Source organism: Glandiceps talaboti, chromosome 3, assembly GCF_964340395.1.
Source record: "Glandiceps talaboti chromosome 3, keGlaTala1.1, whole genome shotgun sequence".
Taxonomy (NCBI): domain Eukaryota; kingdom Metazoa; phylum Hemichordata; class Enteropneusta; family Spengelidae; genus Glandiceps; species Glandiceps talaboti.
Window position 1 is genome coordinate 849,664 of NC_135551.1, and position 11,681 is coordinate 861,344.

An 11,681-nucleotide genomic window follows, 5' to 3' on the forward strand; every position below is an offset into this window, starting at 1 on the left:
GGGTTGTATATGTTAGTATGTCCCTTGAACTCTTTATTCTAAGGGTTGTATATGTTAGTATATCCCTTGAACTCTTTATTCTAAGGGTTGTATTTGTTAGTATGTCCCTTGAACTCTTTATTCTAACTAAGGGTTGTATATGTTAGTATGTCCCTTGAACTCTTTATTCTAAGGGTTGTATATGTTAGTATGTCCATTGAACTCTTTATTCTAACTAAGGGTTGTATATGTTAGTATGTCCATTGAATTCTTTATTCTAAGGGTTGTATATGTTAGTATGTCCCTTGAACTCTTTATTCTAACTAAGGGTTGTATATGGTAGTATGTCCCTTGAACTCTTTATTCTAAGGGTTGTATATGTTAGTATGTCCCTTGAACTCTTTATTCTAAGGGTTGTATATGTTAGTATGTCCCTTGAACTGTTTATTCTAAGGGTTGTATATGTTAGTATGTCCCTTGAACTCTTTATTCTAACTAAGGGTTGTATATGTTAGTATGTCCCTTGAACTCTTTATTCTAAGGGTTGTATATGTTAGTATGTCCCTTGAACTTTTTATTCTAAGGGTTGTATATGTTAGTATGTCTTTTGAACTCTTTATTCTAAGGGTTGTATTTGTTAGTATGTCCCTTGAACTCTTTATTCTAACTAAGGGTTGTATTTGTTAGTATGTCCCTTGAACTCTTTATTCTAAGGGTTGTATATGTTAGTATGTCCCTTGAACTCTTTATTCTAAGGGTTGTATATGTTAGTATGTCCCTTGAACTCTTTATTCTAACTAAGGGTTGTATATGTTAGTATGTCCCTTGAACTCTTTATTCTAAGGGTTGTATATGTTAGTATGTCCCTTGAACTCTTTATTCTATGGGTTGTATATCTTAGTATGTCCCTTGAACTCTTTATTCTAAGGGTTGTATATGTTAGTATGTCCCTTGAACTCTTTATTCTAAGGGTTGTATATCTTAGTATGTCCCTTGAACTCTTTATTCTATGGGTTGTATATGTTAGTATGTCCCTTGAACTCTTTATTCTAAGGGTTGTATATGTTAGTATGTCGCTTGAACTCTTTATTCTAACTAAGGGTTGTATTTGTTAGTATGTCCCTTGAACTCTTTATTCTAAGGGTTGTATATGTTAGTATATCCCTTGAACTCTTTATTCTAAGGGTTGTATTTGTTAGTATGTCCCTTGAACTCTTTATTCTAACTAAGGGTTGTATATGTTAGTATGTCCCTTGAACTCTTTATTCTAAGGGTTGTATATGTTAGTATGTCCATTGAACTCTTTATTCTAACTAAGGGTTGTATATGTTAGTATGTCCATTGAATTCTTTATTCTAAGGGTTGTATATGTTAGTATGTCCCTTGAACTCTTTATTCTAACTAAGGGTTGTATATGTTAGTATGTCCCTTGAACTCTTTATTCTAAGGGTTGTATATGTTAGTATGTCCCTTGAACTCTTTATTCTAAGGGTTGTATATGTTAGTATGTCCCTTGAACTGTTTATTCTAAGGGTTGTATTTGTTAGTATGTCCCTTGAACTCTTTATTCTAAGGGTTGTATATGTTAGTATGTCCCTTGAACTTTTTATTCTAAGGGTTGTATATGTTAGTATGTCTTTTGAACTCTTTATTCTAAGGGTTGTATTTGTTAGTATGTCCCTTGAACTCTTTATTCTAACTAAGGGTTGTATTTGTTAGTATGTCCCTTGAACTCTTTATTCTAAGGGTTGTATATGTTAGTATGTCCCTTGAACTCTTTATTCTAAGGGTTGTATATGTTAGTATGTCCCTTGAACTCTTTATTCTAACTAAGGGTTGTATATGTTAGTATGTCCCTTGAACTCTTTATTCTAAGGGTTGTATATCTTAGTATGTCCCTTGAACTCTTTATTCTATGGGTTGTATATCTTAGTATGTCCCTTGAACTCTTTATTCTAAGGGTTGTATATGTTAGTATGTCCCTTGAACTCTTTATTCTAAGGGTTGTATATCTTAGTATGTCCCTTGAACTCTTTATTCTATGGGTTGTATATGTTAGTATGTCCCTTGAACTCTTTATTCTAAGGTTTGTATATCTTAGTATGTCCCTTGAACTCTTTATTCTAAGGGTTGTATATGTTAGTATGTCCCTTGAACTCTTTATTCTAAGGGTTGTATATGTTAGTATGTCCCTTGAACTCTTTATTCTAAGGGTTGTATATGTTAGTATGTCCCTTGAACTCTTTATTCTAAGGGTTGTATTTGTTAGTATGTCCCTTGAACTCTTTATTCTAAGGGTTGTATTTGTTAGTATGTCCCTTGAACTCTTTATTCTAACTAAGGGTTATATTTGTTAGTATGTCCCTTGAACTCTTTATTCTAAGGGTTGTATATGTTAGTATGTCCCTTGAACTCTTTATTCTAAGGGTTGTATTTGTTAGTATGTCCCTTGAACTCTTTATTCTAAGGGTTGTATATGTTAGTATGTCCCTTGAACTCTTTATTATAAGTAAGGGTTGTATATGTTAGTATGTCCCTTGAACTCTTTATTCTAAGGGTTGTATATGTTAGTATGTCCCTTGAACTCTTTATTATAAGTAAGGGTTGTATATGTTAGTATGTCCCTTGAACTCTTTATTCTAAGGGTTGTATTTGTTAGTTTGTCCCTTGAACTCTTTATTCTAAGGGTTGTATATGTTAGTATGTCCCTTGAACTCTTTATTCTAACTAAGGATTGTATATGTTAGTATGTCCCTTGAACTCTTTATTCTAAGGGTTGTATATGTTAGTATGTCCCTTGAACTCTTTATTCTAAGGGTTGTATATGTTAGTATGTCCCTTGAACTCTTTAGTCTAAGGGTTGTATATGTTAGTATGTCCCTTGAACTCTTTATTCTAAGGGTTGTATATGTTAGTATGTCCCTTGAACTCTTTATTCTAAGGGTTGTATATGTTAGTATGTCCCTTGAACTCTTTATTCTAAGGGTTGTATTTGTTAGTATGTCCCTTGAACTCTTTATTCTAAGGGTTGTATTTGTTAGCATGTCCCTTGAACTCTTTATTCTAAGGGTTGTATATGTTAGTATGTCCCTTGAACTCTTTATTCTAAGGGTTGTATATGTTAGTATGTCCATTGAACTCTTTATTCTAACTAAGGGTTGTATATGTTAGTATTTCCATTGAATTCTTTATTCTAAGGGTTGTATATGTTAGTATGTCCCTTGAACTCTTTATTCTAACTAAGGGTTGTATATGTTAGTATGTCCCTTGAACTCTTTATTCTAACTAAGGGTTGTATATGTTAGTATGTCCCTTGAACTCTTTATTCTAAGGGTTGTATATGTTAGTATGTCCCTTGAACTCTTTATTCTAAGGGTTGTATATGTTAGTATGTCCCTTGAACTCTTTATTCTAACTAAGGATTATATACGTTAGTATGTCCCTTGAACTCTTTATTCTAAGGGTTGTATATGTTAGTATGTCCCTTGAACTCTTTATTCTAAGGGTTGTATATGTTAGTGTGTCCCTTGAACTCTTTATTCTAAGGGTTGTATATGTTAGTATGTCCCTTGAACTCTTTATTCTAAGGGTTGTATATGTTAGTATGTCCCTTGAACTCTTTATTCTAACTAAGGGTTGTATATGTTAGTATGTCCCTTGAACTCTTTATTCTAAGGGTTGTATATGTTAGTGTGTCCCTTGAACTCTTTATTCTAAGGGTTGTATATGTTAGTATATCCCTTGAACTCTTTATTCTAACTATGGGTTGTATTTGTTAGTATGTCCCTTGAACTCTTTATTCTAACTAAGGGTTGTATATGTTAGTATGTCCCTTGAACTCTTTATTCTAACTAAGGGTTGTATTTGTTAGTATGTCCCTTGAACTCTTTATTCTAAGGGTTGTATTTGTTAGTATGTCCCTTGAACTCTTTATTCTAAGGGTTGTATATGTTAGTATGTCCCTTGAACTCTTTATTCTAACTAAGGGTTGTATATGTTAGTATGTCCCTTGAACTCTTTATTCTAACTAAGGGTTGTATATGTTAGTATGTCCCTTGAACTCTTTATTCTAACTAAGGGTTGTATTTGTTAGTATGTCCCTTGAACTCTTTATTCTAAGGGTTGTATTTGTTAGTATGTCCCTTGAACTCTTTATTCTAAGGGTTGTATATGTTAGTATGTCCCTTGAACTCTTTATTCTAACTAAGGGTTGTATATGTTAGTATGTCCCTTGAACTCTTTATTCTAAGGGTTGTATATGTTAGTATGTCCCTTGAACTCTTTATTCTAACTAAGGGTTGTATATGTTAGTATGTCCATTGAATTCTTTATTTTAAGGGTTGTATATGTTAGTATGTCCCTTGAACTCTTTATTCTAACTAAGGGTTGTATATGTTAGTATGTCCCTTGAACTCTTTATTCTAAGGGTTGTATTTGTTAGTATGTCCCTTGAACTCTTTATTCGAAGGGTTGTATATGTTAGTATGTCCCTTGAACTCTTTATTCTAAGGGTTGTATATGTTAGTATGTCCCTTGAAATCTTTATTCTATCTAAGGGTTATATTTGTTAGTATGTCCCTTGAACTCTTTATTCTAAGGGTTGTATATGTTAGTATGTCCCTTGAACTCTTTATTCTAAGGGTTGTATTTGTTAGTATGTCCCTTGAACTCTTTATTCTAAGGGTTGTATATGTTAGTATGTCCCTTGAACTCTTTATTCTAAGTAAGGGTTGTATATGTTAGTATGTCCCTTGAACTCTTTATTCTAAGGGTTGTATTTGTTAGTATGTCCCTTGAACTCTTTATTCTAAGGGTTGTATATGTTAGTATGTCCCTTGAACTCTTTATTCTAAGGGTTGTATATGTTAGTATGTCCCTTGAACTCTTTATTCTAACTAAGGGTTGTATTTGTTAGTATGTCCCTTGAACTCTTTATTCTAAGGGTTGTATATGTTAGTATGTCCCTTGAACTCTTTATTCTAACTAAGGGTTGTATATGTTAGTATGTCCCTTGAACTCTTTATTCTAAGGGTTGTATATGTTAGTATGTCCCTTGAACTCTTTATTCTAACTAAGGGTTGTATATGTTAGTATTTCCATTGAATTCTTTATTCTAAGGGTTGTATATGTTAGTATGTCCCTTGAACTCTTTATTCTAACTAAGGGTTGTATATGTTAGTATGTCCCTTGAACTCTTTATTCTAACTAAGGGTTGTATATGTTAGTATGTCCCTTGAACTCTTTATTCTAAGGGTTGTATATGTTAGTATGTCCCTTGAACTCTTTATTCTAAGGGTTGTATATGTTAGTATGTCCCTTGAACTCTTTATTCTAACTAAGGATTGTATATGTTAGTATGTCCCTTGAACTCTTTATTCTAAGGGTTGTATATGTTAGTATGTCCCTTGAACTCTTTATTCTAAGGGTTGTATATGTTAGTGTGTCCCTTGAACTCTTTATTCTAAGGGTTGTATATGTTAGTGTGTCCCTTGAACTCTTTATTCTAAGGGTTGTATATGTTAGTATGTCCCTTGAACTCTTTATTCTAAGGGTTGTATATGTTAGTATGTCCCTTGAACTCTTTATTCTAAGGGTTGTATATGTTAGTATGTCCCTTGAACTCTTTATTCTAAGGGTTGTATATGTTAGTATGGCCCTTGAACTCTTTATTCTAAGGGTTGTATTTGTTAGTATGTCCCTTGAACTCTTTATTCTAACTAAGGGTTGTATATGTTAGTATGTCCATTGAATTCTTTATTTTAAGGGTTGTATATGTTAGTATGTCCCTTGAACTCTTTATTCTAACTAAGGGTTGTATATGTTAGTATGTCCCTTGAACTCTTTATTCTAAGGGTTGTATTTGTTAGTATGTCCCTTGAACTCTTTATTCTAAGGGTTGTATATGTTAGTATGTCCCTTGAACTCTTTATTCTAAGGGTTGTATATGTTAGTATGTCCCTTGAACTCTTTATTCTAACTAAGGGTTGTATTTGTTAGTATGTCCCTTGAACTCTTTATTCTAAGGGTTGTATATGTTAGTATGTCCCTTGAACTCTTTATTCTAAGGGTTGTATATGTTAGTATGTCCCTTGAACTCTTTATTCTAAGGGTTGTATATGTTAGTATGTCCCTTGAACTCTTTATTCTAAGGGTTGTATATGTTAGTATGTCCCTTGAACTCTTTATTCTAAGGGTTGTATATGTTAGTATGTCCCTTGAACTCTTTATTCTAAGGGTTGTATATGTTAGTATGTCCCTTGAACTCTTTATTCTAAGGGTTGTATTTGTTAGTATGTCCCTTGAACTCTTTATTCTAAGGGTTGTATATGTTAGTATGTCGCCTGAACTCTTTATTCTAACTAAGGGTTGTATTTGTTAGTATGTCCCTTGAACTCTTTATTCCAAGGGTTGTATATGTTAGTATGTCCCTTGAACTCTTTATTCTAAGGGTTGTATATGTTAGTATATCCCTTGAACTCTTTATTCTAAGGGTTGTATTTGTTAGTATGTCCCTTGAACTCTTTATTCTAACTAAGGGTTGTATATGTTAGTATGTCCCTTGAACTCTTTATTCTAAGGGTTGTATATGTTAGTATGTCCATTGAACTCTTTATTCTAACTAAGGGTTGTATATGTTAGTATGTCCATTGAATTCTTTATTCTAAGGGTTGTATATGTTAGTATGTCCCTTGAACTCTTTATTCTAACTAAGGGTTGTATATGTTAGTATGTCCCTTGAACTCTTTATTCTAAGGGTTGTATATGTTAGTATGTCCCTTGAACTCTTTATTCTAAGGGTTGTATATGTTAGTATGTCTTTTGAACTCTTTATTCTAAGGGTTGTATTTGTTAGTATGTCCCTTGAACTCTTTATTCTAACTAAGGATTGTATTTGTTAGTATGTCCCTTGAACTCTTTATTCTAAGGGTTGTATATGTTAGTATGTCCCTTGAACTCTTTATTCTAAGGGTTGTATTTGTTAGTATGTCCCTTGAGCTCTTTATTCTAACTAAGGGTTGTATTTGTTAGTATGTCCCTTGAACTCTTTATTCTAAGGGTTGTATATGTTAGTATGTCCCTTGAACTCTTTATTCTAAGGGTTGTATATGTTAGTATGTCCCTTGAACTCTTTATTCTAACTAAGGGTTGTATATGTTAGTATGTCCCTTGAACTCTTTATTCTAAGGGTTGTATATGTTAGTATGTCCCTTGAACTCTTTATTCTAAGGGTTGTATATCTTAGTATGTCCCTTGAACTCTTTATTCTATGGGTTGTATATGTTAGTATGTCCCTTGAACTCTTTATTCTAAGGGTTGTATATGTTAGTATGTCCCTTGAACTCTTTATTCTAAGGGTTGTATATCTTAGTATGTCCCTTGAACTCTTTATTCTATGGGTTGTATATGTTAGTATGTCCCTTGAACTCTTTATTCTAAGGGTTGTATATCTTAGTATGTCCCTTGAACTCTTTATTCTAAGGGTTGTATATGTTAGTATGTCCCTTGAACTCTTTATTCTAAGGGTTGTATATGTTAGTATGTCCCTTGAACTCTTTATTCTAAGGGTTGTATATGTTAGTATGTCCCTTGAACTCTTTATTCTAAGGGTTGTATTTGTTAGTATGTCCCTTGAACTCTTTATTCTAACTAAGGGTTATATTTGTTAGTATGTCCCTTGAACTCTTTATTCTAAGGGTTGTATATGTTAGTATGTCCCTTGAACTCTTTATTCTAAGGGTTGTATATGTTAGTATGTCCCTTGAACTCTTTATTATAAGTAAGGGTTGTATATGTTAGTATGTCCCTTGAACTCTTTATTCTAAGGGTTGTATATGTTAGTATGTCCCTTGAACTCTTTATTCTAAGGGTTGTATTTGTTAGTATGTCCCTTGAACTCTTTATTCTAACTAAGGGTTATATTTGTTAGTATGTCCCTTGAACTCTTTATTCTAAGGGTTGTATTTGTTAGTATGTCCCTTGAACTCTTTATTCTAAGGGTTGTATATGTTAGTATGTCCCTTGAACTCTTTATTATAAGTAAGGGTTGTATATGTTAGTATGTCCCTTGAACTCTTTATTCTAAGGGTTGTATTTGTTAGTTTGTCCCTTGAACTCTTTATTCTAAGGGTTGTATATGTTAGTATGTCCCTTGAACTCTTTATTCTAACTAAGGATTGTATATGTTAGTATGTCCCTTGAACTCTTTATTCTAAGGGTTGTATATGTTAGTATGTCCCTTGAACTCTTTATTCTAAGGGTTGTATATGTTAGTATGTCCCTTGAACTCTTTAGTCTAAGGGTTGCATATGTTAGTATGTCCCTTGAACTCTTTATTCTAAGGGTTGTATATGTTAGTATGTCCCTTGAACTCTTTATTCTAAGGGTTGTATATGTTAGTATGTCCCTTGAACTCTTTATTCTAAGGGTTGTATTTGTTAGTATGTCCCTTGAACTCTTTATTCTAAGGGTTGTATATGTTAGTATGTCACTTGAACTCTTTATTCTAACTAAGGGTTGTATTTGTTAGTATGTCCCTTGAACTCTTTATTCTAAGGGTTGTATATGTTAGTATGTCCCTTGAACTCTTTATTCTAAGGGTTGTATATGTTAGTATGTCCCTTGAACTCTTTATTCTAAGGGTTGTATATGTTAGTATGTCCCTTGAACTCGTTATTCTAACTAAGGGTTGTATATGTTAGTATTTCCATTGAATTCTTTATTCTAAGGGTTGTATATGTTAGTATGTCCCTTGAACTCTTTATTCTAACTAAGGGTTGTATATGTTAGTATGTCCCTTGAACTCTTTATTCTAACTAAGGGTTGTATATGTTAGTATGTCCCTTGAACTCTTTATTCTAAGGGTTGTATATGTTAGTATGTCCCTTGAACTCTTTATTCTAAGGGTTGTATATGTTAGTATGTCCCTTGAACTCTTTATTCTAACTAAGGATTGTATATGTTAGTATGTCCCTTGAACTCTTTATTCTAAGGGTTGTATATGTTAGTATGTCCCTTGAACTCTTTATTCTAAGGGTTGTATATGGTAGTGTGTCCCTTGAACTCTTTATTCTAAGGGTTGTATATGTTAGTATGTCCCTTGAACTCTTTATTCTAACTATGGGTTGTATTTGTTAGTATGTCCCTTGAACTCTTTATTCTAACTAAGGGTTGTATATGTTAGTATGTCCCTTGAACTCTTTATTCTAACTAAGGGTTGTATTTGTTAGTATGTCCCTTGAACTCTTTATTCTAAGGGTTGTATTTGTTAGTATGTCCCTTGAACTCTTTATTCTAAGGGTTGTATATGTTAGTATGTCCCTTGAACTCTTTATTCTAACTAAGGGTTGTATATGTTAGTATGTCCCTTGAACTCTTTATTCTAACTAAGGGTTGTATATGTTAGTATGTCCCTTGAACTCTTTATTCTAACTAAGGGTTGTATTTGTTAGTATGTCCCTTGAACTCTTTATTCTAAGGGTTGTATTTGTTAGTATGTCCCTTGAACTCTTTATTCTAAGGGTTGTATATGTTAGTATGTCCCTTGAACTCTTTATTCTAACTAAGGGTTGTATATGTTAGTATGTCCCTTGAACGCTTTATTCTAAGGGTTGTATATGTTAGTATGTCCCTTGAACTCTTTATTCTAAGGGTTGTATATGTTAGTATGTCCCTTGAACTCTTTATTCTAACTAAGGGTTGTATATGTTAGTATGTCCCTTGAACTCTTTATTCTAAGTGTTGTATATGTTAGTATGTCCCTTGAACTCTTTATTCTAAGGGTTGTATATCTTAGTATGTCCCTTGAACTCTTTATTCTATGGGTTGTATATGTTAGTATGTCCCTTGAACTCTTTATTCTAAGGGTTGTATATGTTAGTATGTCCCTTGAACTCTTTATTCTAAGGGTTGTATATCTTAGTATGTCCCTTGAACTCTTTATTCTATGGGTTGTATATGTTAGTATGTCCCTTGAACTCTTTATTCTAAGGGTTGTATATCTTAGTATGTCCCTTGAACTCTTTATTCTAAGGGTTGTATATGTTAGTATGTCCCTTGAACTCTTTATTCTAAGGGTTGTATATGTTAGTATGTCCCTTGAACTCTTTATTCTAAGGGTTGTATATGTTAGTATGTCCCTTGAACTCTTTATTCTAAGGGTTGTATTTGTTAGTATGTCCCTTGAACTCTTTATTCTAACTAAGGGTTATATTTGTTAGTATGTCCCTTGAACTCTTTATTCTAAGGGTTGTATATGTTAGTATGTCCCTTGAACTCTTTATTCTAAGGGTTGTATTTGTTAGTATGTCCCTTGAACTCTTTATTCTAAGGGTTGTATATGTTAGTATGTCCCTTGAACTCTTTATTATAAGTAAGGGTTGTATTTGTTAGTATGTCCCTTGAACTCTTTATTCTAAGGGTTGTATATGTTAGTATGTCCCTTGAACTCTTTATTCTAACTAAGGGTTGTATATGTTAGTATGTCCCTTGAACTCTTTATTCTAACTAAGGGTTGTATATGTTAGTATGTCCCTTGAACTCTTTATTCTAACTAAGGGTTGTATTTGTTAGTATGTCCCTTGAACTCTTTATTCTAAGGGTTGTATTTGTTAGTATGTCCCTTGAACTCTTTATTCTAAGGGTTGTATATGTTAGTATGTCCCTTGAACTCTTTATTCTAACTAAGGGTTGTATATGTTAGTATGTCCCTTGAACTCTTTATTCTAAGGGTTGTATATGTTAGTATGTCCCTTGAACTCTTTATTCTAAGGGTTGTATATGTTAGTATGTCCCTTGAACTCTTTATTCTAACTAAGGGTTGTATATGTTAGTATGTCCCTTGAACTCTTTATTCTAAGTGTTGTATATGTTAGTATGTCCCTTGAACTCTTTATTCTAAGGGTTGTATATCTTAGTATGTCCCTTGAACTCTTTATTCTATGGGTTGTATATGTTAGTATGTCCCTTGAACTCTTTATTCTAAGGGTTGTATATGTTAGTATGTCCCTTGAACTCTTTATTCTAAGGGTTGTATATCTTAGTATGTCCCTTGAACTCTTTATTCTAAGGGTTGTATATGTTAGTATGTCCCTTGAACTCTTTATTCTAAGGGTTGTATATGTTAGTATGTCCCTTGAACTCTTTATTCTAAGGGTTGTATATGTTAGTATGTCCCTTGAACTCTTTATTCTAAGGGTTGTATTTGTTAGTATGTCCCTTGAACTCTTTATTCTAACTAAGGGTTATATTTGTTAGTATGTCCCTTGAACTCTTTATTCTAAGGGTTGTATATGTTAGTATGTCCCTTGAACTCTTTATTCTAAGGGTTGTATTTGTTAGTATGTCCCTTGAACTCTTTATTCTAAGGGTTGTATATGTTAGTATGTCCCTTGAACTCTTTATTCTAACTAAGGGTTGTATATGTTAGTATGTCCCTTGAACTCTTTATTCTAAGGGTTGTATATGTTAGTATGTCCCTTGAACTCTTTATTCTAACTAAGGGTTGTATATGTTAGTATGTCCATTGAATTCTTTATTTTAAGGGTTGTATATGTTAGTATGTCCCTTGAACTCTTTATTCTAACTAAGGGTTGTATATGTTAGTATGTCCCTTGAACTCTTTATTCTAAGGGTTGTATTTGTTAGTATGTCCCTTGAACTCTTTATTCTAAGGGTTGTATATGTTAGTATGTCCCTTGAACTCT